Source organism: Helianthus annuus, chromosome 4 (assembly GCF_002127325.2).
Source record: "Helianthus annuus cultivar XRQ/B chromosome 4, HanXRQr2.0-SUNRISE, whole genome shotgun sequence".
NCBI lineage: Eukaryota > Viridiplantae > Streptophyta > Magnoliopsida > Asterales > Asteraceae > Helianthus > Helianthus annuus.
The window spans coordinates 79,078,390-79,088,260 of NC_035436.2; positions in this window are offsets into that span (position 1 = coordinate 79,078,390).

Below are 9,871 nucleotides of genomic sequence, written 5' to 3' on the forward strand. Positions count from 1 at the left end.
ATTAGGGTTTTGAGTTCATGTAGACGTAACTGATTGAATATAAGAAACGTAACTGTTATAATCCTGTCGAACTTGATCATTTGTATGTACGATTGATGTTAGTCAGAGTTTAATTGGATGCTCTTCTCTGAGTTTTGGGGTAATGCATCAAGGTCCGAAGTTATAAACATATGTTTTGTCTGAGTTTGCAATGAAAATGTTTAGATCCGAGTTCCTTTGCATATGGTCCGAGTTTGATTCCCACTATCATAGGTCCGAGTTTAACAAGCATATGGTCCGAGTTTAACAAGCATATGGTCTGAGTTTATTGAGTTGTTGGGCCGAGTTTATATGATGTTCATTGGTCCGAGTTTGTTGTTATCAAGTCTGATCCGAGTTTATGTAATAAGTGTGGCCCGAGTTTAAGTAATAAGTGTGGCCCGAGTTTAAGTAATAAGTGTGGCCCGAGTTTAAGCAATCAAGTCAGGTCCGAGTTTATATTATGTTCATTGGTCCGAGTTTATTGTATGCAATTGAGGTCCGACTTTAATGATGACACATTGGACCGAGTTTAATGATGACACATTGGACCGAGTTTAATGATGATACACTGGACCGAGTTTAATGATGATACATTGGACCGAGTTTAATGGGCTAACCATTGGACCGAGTTTAACATGATCATACATGTCCGAGTTTCAAACAGGGGAAACCCCCCCCCCCCCGCACTTGTCTGATGTTGTGTGATTGTTCTGATGATCGAATACTGAATGATATATATACATATATATATACGGTTTCATGATATGCATGCAGTAAACGATTATAATAAACCGCTAATAATAAATAACGAATTTGATGATGATGAACACACGATTTGAATAATGTTGTTTGAACTCTATAAGTGACGTGTAACCTGAGTTTAGGACAAACAGTTAAAGCTTACTGCATGTACTATATGTGACTATATGCTATTGAATGGTACTACATGATCTTATATGTGCGAACAATTCTCATCATCTCATCCTGTACACAACCCTCACACAGATCACAACTGTTTAGACATAAGTAACATGTAAGCCCTACTTGAATGTAACACTTACATTGAATCACGTGCAATGCATCCTAGGTCGTGTGTAGCGGACCTATACATTTAACTAACTCTAGAAGCAATAACATACCGAGCAAACCAAGGTGAGTTCACACAGCCAAGGCATGGGGTTCCCAGGGTGGGAATGGGATTTGAATATTTACTGGTACTTGTCTATAATGGAACGTGGTGATGTGATTTGATGAACTATGGTACATACTCCACTGTTAGAACTACTACTAGACTAGTAACACTTATTGAACTAATCTTCGCACACCTGCCAAGGGTTGGCCGCGATATTATGACTGACTTCGCAGACCTGCCTTTGGAAGGCCGCGAACTGTAATTTACTAATCTTCGCACACCTGCCTGGTAGGCCGCGATACGGATAAACCTAGTCTAGAATATACGGGATGAACATCCCCTAATATCTTCGCATACCTGCCTGGGAGGCCGCGATGGAAACTAGTACGATACATGACATAACGAACGAACATACTACTACTCACACTGTACTACTACTGAACTGTTAACTGTGAACTCGCTCAACTAGTTGTTGATCCTCTGTTACATGCCTTGCAGGTCGTTAGATATTTATGGAGCTTGCGCAGGGAGGAGCAGGTCGTTGTGGAGCATGGATTATGTTTTGAACTTATTGAACTTATGTTACACATTTGGGCTTTCGTACTTATGCTTCCGCTATACTTATAAACTATGATTATGTTTTGAACACCTATCATATTGAATGATTGGTTTACATTTATTATATTTGATATTACTTACATGTTCGATATGATTGGTGGCTTGATCCTGGTCAGTCACGCTCCCAAGCGGTGATACTCCGCAGGTGGATTTTGGGGGTGTGACAGATTGGTATCAGAGCCATTGGTTATAGAGAACTTGGTTTTAATATGGGAAAACGTTTTTATTAAAACCAGACTATAACCAGAACAGTGCTCTCAACGATCCACAACGACGCTTCGCTCCATGTGCAAGACTCGACATCCTAGGTAATAGGGTTTATGTTTATTACCTGCTTGCTAGAACTGCATAGAACTTTGCTCGTAGTATGCTTACATTACTTTGCTCACTACTTGTTATTGCTTGAGAACACCTATGTGCTTACACTTTTCTGTCATCGCTCTACTCGCGAACCACTTTCACTTACATTACTTTTAATATGAAGATCATGTCTGGAAGAATTAGCATGACACAAGCCCAGCTAGAGGCTTTCGTTCAAACCCAAGTTGCTGCGGCAGTTGCAGCAGCTCAAGCAGGTCAACACGCGCAGCAGCCTGTCTGCACGTTCAAGAACTTCATGGACTGTCGTCCAAACTCTTTCAGTGGCACCGAGGGGGCAGTGGGACTCCTCCATTGGTTTGAGAAGCTAGAGTCAGTATTCGAAATGTGCGAGTGCCCTGAGGCTCGCAAGGTTAAGTATGCAACTGGCACCTTGGAAGGAATAGCGCTGACTTGGTGGAACGCCCAAGTCCAGATCTTAGGGTTGGCAGCTGCTAACGCCACCCCATGGAACGATTTTAAGGAACTAATCAAAAGGGAATATTGTACTCGTGAAGATATTCACAAGTTGGAAGACGAGCTGTATAACTTGAAAATGGTTGGATCAGAGATTGAAGCGTATACTAAACGGTCGAACGAGCTAGCCGTGCTATGCCCAACTATGGTAGACCCACCATACAAGCGTATTGAGATGTATCTCAAGGGTTTGGCGCCAGAGATCCAGAGCCATGTGACATCGGCTAACCTTGACAACATTCAGGCTATTCAGCGCCTCGCTCACCGTATTACAGATCAGGCAGTGGATCAGAACAGACTGCCAAAGCGTGTCAAGGCTACTGCTACTGCTGTCACTACTTCTGCTACTCCCAGTGACAACAAGAGGAAATGGGAGGGGGATTCCAGCAAGGGATCGGTTTCTGTTCAGGCTCAGCAGCGCAAGACAAATGACTACCAGAGTCCGAGTCAGCAATCATCTGGCAGTCAGGGACAGGGTGGATATCGGGGAATTCACCCCCTGTGTAATAAGTGCAACAGACACCACAGCGGAAGATGTCGCAGGGAACAATGTCAAAGATGCCTCAAGATGGGTCATGAGGCTAAGGATTGTAGAAGCTCTCGACCAGCAAATCAGAACCAGCAACTCCCACTGCCAGCTCCACAGAACCAGCAGCAGCAACCACAGCGGGGAAACCGGGGATGTTTCCAGTGTGGGGCAGAAGGTCATTACAAACGCGATTGTCCTCAGTTGAACCAGAATCAGAACCACAACAATAACCAGGGCAACGGGAACAACAACAACAACAGGGGAAACAACAACAACAATGGCAATGAGGCAAGAGGTCAAGCTTTCGTGTTAGGACGAGGAGACGCAATGAACGATATTTGAACTTATAACTTATTTTGGGTTTTCATTATTATGTTTCCGCTACTCAACCAAAGTTTGGCTTGAACATCAAATGTATTGGGTTTTATGAATTATTTTAACTACTGTACTTTATGTTTGATGTGATGGATGGTTTGATATTATGGAACGCACCTGCCGTATTTATGGACCTTACGAACAGGGTGTGCAAACCCTACCTGGACAAATTCGTCATTTTCTTCATTGACGACATTCTGATCTACTCCAAGAGTCAGGAGGAACACGAGCAGCACTTACGTCTTATCTTGGAACGTCTTCGAAAAGAGCAATTGTACGCAAAGTTTTCTAAATGCGACTTCTGGCTTCGTGAAGTCCACTTCCTAGGCCATGTGGTGAACAGGGATACGATCCATGTCGACCCATCTAAGATAGATTCGATCAGGAACTGGCCTGCACCGCGTACACCGACTGAAATACGCCAATTCTTGGGTTTGGCGGGTTACTACAGGCGATTTATCAAAGACTTCTCCAAGATCGCGCAGCCGCTTACTATGCTGACACAGAAAGGTGTCACCTACCGTTAGGGAGATTCCCAAGAGACCGCTTTTCAGTACTTAAAGGATAGGCTTTGCAGCGCACCTATTCTCTCATTGCCAGAGGGCACAGATGACTTCGTGGTTTATTGTGACGCATCGATACAGGGGCTTGGTTGCGTATTGATGCAGCGTGATAAAGTTATTGCTTACGCCTCACGGCAACTCAAGATTCATGAACGGAACTACACGATGCACGATTTAGAGCTGGGAGCTGTTGTTTTGCACTTAAGATATGGCGATACTACCTGTACGGTACCAAGTGCACAATTTACACCGATCACAGGAGTCTCGAGCATATCTTCAAGCAGAAGGAGTTGAACATGCGTCAACGACGATGGATCGAACTGCTTAACGATTACGAATGCGCTATTAAGTACCATCCAGGCAAAGCCAATGTTGTGGCCGACGCCCTCAGTCGAAAAGACACTTTACCTAGGCATGTACGAGCTCTGTAGCTCACTATTCAGTCTGATCTTCCTGCACGGATACGAAATGCTCAGGTAGAAGCATTGAAACCGGAAAACGTCAAGGCTGAAGCCTTACGCGGCTCGAGGCAACGGTTAGAACAAAAGGAAGACGGCGCCTACTATGTAACAGGACGTATTGGGTCCTACCCTATGGCGATCTACGCGAACTTGTGATGGATGAAGCACACAAGTCTCGCTACTCGGTACATCCAGAGTCGGATAAAATGTACCACGACATCAGAACTACTTATTGGTGGCCTAGCATGAAGGCCCACATTGCAAATGTTTGACTTGTGCGAGAGTCAAGACAGAGTACCAGAAACCCTCAGGCTTACTTCAGCAACCCAGGATACCGCAATGGAAATGGGAAGAAATTTCCATGGATTTCGTTACAGGCCTACCCAGATCCCAGCGTGGGAAAGATACTATATGGGTGATCGTGGATCGACTCACCAAGTCTGCACACTTCCTGGTTATAAAGGAAACAGATAAGTTCTCAACTCTCGCAGACATCTATCTTAAAGAAGTTGTTTCGAGGCACGGGGTGCCCACCGCCATTATTTCGGATCGGAATGCACGATTCACGTCAGAGCTATGGCAGGCGATGCACAAATCTTCCGACTCACGATTAGACATGAGCACAGCATATCATCCTCAGACGGATGGACAGTCTGAGCGAACGATCCGAACTCTTAAAGACATGCTTCGGGCATGCGTTATCGATTTCGGCAACGGCTGGGAAAAGCATCTCCCGTTAGTGGAGTTTTCGTATAGTAGCAGTTATCACACCAGCATACAAGCCGCTCCATTCGAGGCATTGTACGGACGTAAATGCCGGTCACCTCTCGGTTGGGCAGAGGTGGGGGATAGTTAGATTACAGGCCCAGAAATGGTAGTTGACGCTACTGAACGAATTGCACAGATACGACAACGCATGGCGGCAGCACGCGACCGTCAGAAAGCCTACGCGGATAAGCGTAAGAAGCCACTGGAATTTCAGGTCGGGGACCGGGTAATACTTAAAGTCTCACCCTGGAAGGGTGTGGTTCGTTTTGGCGAACGAGGCAAACTTAATCCGCGATATGTCGGACCATTTGAGATTATAGAAAGAATAGGCCCAGTAGCCTACCGATTGAACCTACCAGCTGAACTCGGGGCAGTTCACAATGTATTTCACGTGTCGAATCTGAAGAAGTGCCTGTCAGATGAGACCCTCACAGTTCCTTTAAGGAACTCACTATCGACGAGCGGTTGCAGTTCGTCGAGGAGCCAGTTGAAATCACGGACCGGGATGTAAGGTCCTCAAACACAAGAGAATCCCTCTTGTTCGAGTTCGTTGGAACTCCCGACGTGGCCCAGAGTACACCTGGGAACGCGAAGACCAGATGACAGAAAAGTACCCCAGTTATTCGAAACAAATGCAACCACTACTGAGGCTGAAGCTACTACTACTGAATTTCGGGACGAAATTCCAAATCAACGGGGGGATGATGTGACACCCCAGGAAAACCAGCGAACGATACAACTTACCTAGCTTCCTCAGTGAGTGCGTACCAAATTTCGGGACGAAATTTCTTTTAAGTTGGGGATAATGTGACAACTCGAATTTTCAAGATTCTATTTCGCATTTATTGCACGTTCTTGTATTATTTAGTTGATTGATTTCACAGTTAGTTGTTATGGAATTGTATATGTTTTGATACAATAAAGTGCATTGTGTGATTATGCATGATTATGTGTTAATTGTGAGAAATTTGTTAAATGCATAAACTCAGTGGTGAAACTGTGAAATGTTTATGAGATGGTGTACTTGTGAAAAATATAACAATAGAGGGTGTAAAGAGTCTTTAGTGAAACATAAATAATACTTAACCCTAAATCATTCACTAAACCTCACATCAAGAATCAAAAGCACGTACCCTCTCATTCCCTAATCCTCTCTACAACCACCTTCTCATCATTCTTGGATTCACAAGTTCTTTGCATCAAGTTTGATTGCCAATCCATCTAAAATCGAATCAAGGTAATTGTTTGATCATTGTTCATGATTAATTGTTGATTGATTGATTGATATTAAAACCCTAGTTCTTCATGGGATAGGCGGTGATTATTGATTGATTTGGAATTACTGTGATGACGATGATGATTAATTGTATGCTTGATGGATCGTTTGTATTGTAATAGTTATTGTAATCATCGATTGACTGCCTATGATTTCTGTAATGCGAATTAGGGTTTTGAGTTCATGTAGACGTAACTGATTGAATATAAGAAACATAACTGTTATAATCCTGTCGAACTTGATCATTTGTATGTACGATTGATGTTAGTCAGAGTTTAATTGGATGCTCTTGTCTGAGTTTTGGGGTAATGCATCAAGGTCCGAAGTTATAAACATATGTTTTGTCTGAGTTTGCAATGAAAATGTTTAGATCCGAGTTCCTTTGCATATGGTCCGAGTTTGATTCCCACTATCATAGGTCCGAGTTTAACAAGCATATGGTCCGAGTTTAACAAGCATATGGTCTGAGTTTATTGAGTTGTTGGGCCGAGTTTATATGATGTTCATTGGTCCGAGTTTGTTGTTATCAAGTCTGATCCGAGTTTATGTAATAAGTGTGGCCCGAGTTTAAGTAATAAGTGTGGCCCGAGTTTAAGTAATAAGTGTGGCCCGAGTTTAAGCAATCAAGTCAGGTCCGAGTTTATATTATGTTCATTGGTCCGAGTTTATTGTATGCAATTGAGGTCCGACTTTAATGATGACACATTAGACCGAGTTTAATGATGACACATTGGACCGAGTTTAATGATGATACACTGGACCGAGTTTAATGATGATACATTGGACCGAGTTTAATGGGCTAACCATTGGACCGAGTTTAACATGATCATACATGTCCGAGTTTCAAACAGGGGAAAGCCCCCCCCCCCACACTTGTCTGATGTTGTGTGATTGTTCTGATGATCGAATACTGAATGATATATATACATATATATATACGGTTTCATGATATGCATGCAGTAAACGATTATAATAAACCGCTAATAATAAATAACGAATTTGATGATGATGAACACACGATTTGAATAATGTTGTTTGAACTCTATAAGTGACGTGTAACCTGAGTTTAGGACAAACAGTTAAAGCTTACTGCATGTACTATATGTGACTATATGCTATTGAATGGTACTACATGATCTTATATGTGCGAACAATTCTCATCATCTCATCCTGTACACAACCCTCACACAGATCACAACTGTTTAGACATAAGTAACATGTAAGCCCTACTTGAATGTAACACTTACATTGAATCACGTGCAATGCATCCTAGGTCGTGTGTAGCGGACCTATACATTTAACTAACTCTAGAAGCAATAACATACCGAGCAAACCAAGGTGAGTTCACACAGCCAAGGCATGGGGTTCCCAGGGTGGGAATGGGATTTGAATATTTACTGGTACTTGTCTATAATGGAACGTGGTGATGTGATTTGATGAACTATGGTACATACTCCACTGTTAGAACTACTACTAGACTAGTAACACTTATTGAACTGATCTTCGCACACCTGCCAAGGGTTGGCCGCGATATTATGACTGACTTCGCACACCTGCCTTTGGAAGGCCGCGAACTGTAATTTACTAATCTTCGCACACCTGCCTGGTAGGCCGCGATACGGATAAACCTAGTCTAGAATATACGGGATGAACATCCCCTAATATCTTCGCATACCTGCCTGGGAGGCCGCGATGGAAACTAGTACGATACATGACATAACGAACGAACATACTACTACTCACACTGTACTACTACTGAACTGTTAATTGTGAACTCGCTCAACTAGTTGTTGATCCTCTGTTACATGCCTTGCAGGTCGTTAGATATTTATGGAGCTTGCGCAGGGAGGAGCAGGTCGTTGTGGAGCATGGATTATGTTTTGAACTTATTGAACTTATGTTACACATTTGGGCTTTCGTACTTATGCTTCCGCTATACTTATAAACTATGATTATGTTTTGAACACCTATCATATTGAATGATTGGTTTACATTTATTATATTTGATATTACTTACATGTTCAATATGATTGGTGGCTTGATCCTGGTCAGTCACGCTCCCAAGCGGTGATACTCCGCAGGTGGATTTTGGGGGTGTGACAGATTGGTATCAGAGCCATTGGTTATAGAGAACTTGGTTTTAATATGGGGAAACGTTTTTATTAAAACCAGACTATAACCAGAACAGTGCTCTCAACGATCCACAACGACGCTTCGCTCCATGTGCAAGACTCGACATCCTAGGTAATAGGGTTTATGTTTATTACCTGCTTGCTAGAACTGCATAGAACTTTGCTCGTAGTATGCTTACATTACTTTGCTCACTACTTGTTATTGCTTGAGAACACCTATGTGCTTACACTTTTCTGTCATCGCTCTACTCGCGAACCACTTTCACTTACATTACTTTTAATATGAAGATCATGTCTGGAAGAATTAGCATGACACAAGCCCAGCTAGAGGCTTTCGTTCAAACCCAAGTTGCTGCGGCAGTTGCAGCAGCTCAAGCAGGTCAACACGCGCAGCAGCCTGTCTGCACGTTCAAGAACTTCATGGACTGTCGTCCAAACTCTTTCAGTGGCACCGAGGGGGCAGTGGGACTCCTCCATTGGTTTGAGAAGCTAGAGTCAGTATTCGAAATGTGCGAGTGCCCTGAGGCTCGCAAGGTTAAGTATGCAACTGGCACCTTGGAAGGAATAGCGCTGACTTGGTGGAACGCCCAAGTCCAGATCTTAGGGTTGGCAGCTGCTAACGCCACCCCATGGAACGATTTTAAGGAACTAATCAAAAGGGAATATTGTACTCGTGAAGATATTCACAAGTTGGAAGACGAGCTGTATAACTTGAAAATGGTTGGATCAGAGATTGAAGCGTATACTAAACGGTCGAACGAGCTAGCCGTGCTATGCCCAACTATGGTAGACCCACCATACAAGCGTATTGAGATGTATCTCAAGGGTTTGGCGCCAGAGATCCAGAGCCATGTGACATCGGCTAACCTTGACAACATTCAGGCTATTCAGCGCCTCGCTCACCGTATTACAGATCAGGCAGTGGATCAGAACAGACTGCCAAAGCGTGTCAAGGCTACTGCTACTGCTGTTACTACTTCTGCTACTCCCAGTGACAACAAGAGGAAATGGGAGGGGGATTCCAGCAAGGGATCGGTTTCTGTTCAGTCTCAGCAGCGCAAGACAAATGACTACCAAAGTCCGAGTCAGCAATCATCTGGCAGTCAGGGACAGGGTGGATATCGGGGAATTCACCCCCTGTGTAATAAGTGCAACAGACACC